Genomic DNA, 1742 nt, shown 5'->3' on the forward strand with positions numbered 1-1742 from the left:
AATCATTGGGATCATCCGCCGTTGTTTGGGATCAGACATCAATTAGTGGGGTCCCCCATTAATCACCGGGATCATTCGTTGTTCTTTGGGGTCGCTCATCAATGAGATCCCCTATTAATCACTGGGATCAGCCATCAATTAATGAGATCCCCCATTAATCACTGGGATCAGCCATCAATTAATGGGATCCCCCGTTAATCATTGAGATCAGCCGCCGTCCTTTGGGATCAGCCATCAATTAATGAGATCCCCCATTAATCACTGGGATCAGCCATCAATTAATGGGGTCCCCCATTAATCACCGGGATCATTCATCGTTCTGTGGGGTCGCTCATCAATGGGATCCCCTTTAATCACTGGGATCAGCCATCAATTAATGAGATCCCCCATTAATCACTGGGATCAGCCATCGATTAATGGGATCCCCTATTAATCACCAGGATCTTCCATCCGTCTTTGGGGTCGCTCATCAACGGGATCCCCCATTAACCACTGGGATCGGCCATTGATTAATGGGATCCCCCATTAATCATCGGGATCATCCACCGTTCTTTGGGATCAGCCATCAATTAGTGGGGTCCCCCATTAATCACCGGGATCCCCCATCAATTAATGGGGTCTCTATTAATCACTGGGATCATCTGCTGTTCTTCAGGATCGGCCATCAGTGGGGTCCCCCATTAATCGCTGGGATCATCCACCATTATTTGGGATCAGCCATCAATTAATGAGGTCCCCTATTAATCATCGGGGTGGCCCATCGTTCTTTGGGGTCAGCCATCAATTAATGGGATCCCCTTTAATCACTGGCCATCAATTGGCCATCAATTAGTGGGGTCCCCTATAAATCATTGGGATCATCCATCGTACTTTGGGATCAGCCATCAATTAATGGGATCCCCCATTAATCACCGGGATTGGCCATCGTTCTTTGGGGTTGCTCATCAGTGGGATCCCCCATCAATCTTTGGGGTCGGCCATCAATTAATGGGGTCCCCCATTAATCACTGGGATCATCTGTTGTTCTTCGGGATCGGCAATTAATGGGATTCCCTATTAATCATTGGGATCCCCATTCAATTAATGGGATCCCCCATTAATCATTGGGATCGGCCATCAATTAATTTGATCCCCCATTAATCATTGGGATCATCCGTTTTCCTTTGGGGTCGGCCATCAATTAGTGGGGTCCCCCATTAATCATCGGGATCGTCTGTCGTTCTTTGGGGTCACTCATCAACGGGATCCCCCATTAATCATTGGGATCAGCCACCAATTAATGCGATCCCCTATTAATCACCTGGGTCGGCCATCAATTAATGGGGTCCCCCATTAATCACTGGGATCGTCCATATTCCTTTGGGATCCACCGTCAATTAATGGGATCCCTATTAATCACTGGGATCATCTGCTGTTCTTTGGGATCAGCCATCAATGGGATCCCCTGTTAATTATTGGGATCAGCCATCAATTAATGGGATCCCCCATTAATCACCGGGATCATCCGCCATTATTTGGGATCAGCCATCAATTAATGGGGTCCCCTATTAATTATTGGGATCGTCCATCGACCTTTGGGATCTGCAATCAATTAATGGGATCCCCCGTTAATCACCGGGATCTGCCATCAATTAATGGGATCCCTATTAATCACTGGGATCGACCATCAATTATTGGGATCCCCTATTAATCACCGGGATCATCTGCTGTTCTTTGGGATCAGCCCCCAATTAATGGATCCC

Source organism: Lagopus muta, unplaced genomic scaffold, assembly GCF_023343835.1.
Source record: "Lagopus muta isolate bLagMut1 unplaced genomic scaffold, bLagMut1 primary scaffold_121, whole genome shotgun sequence".
NCBI classification, from domain to species: domain Eukaryota; kingdom Metazoa; phylum Chordata; class Aves; order Galliformes; family Phasianidae; genus Lagopus; species Lagopus muta.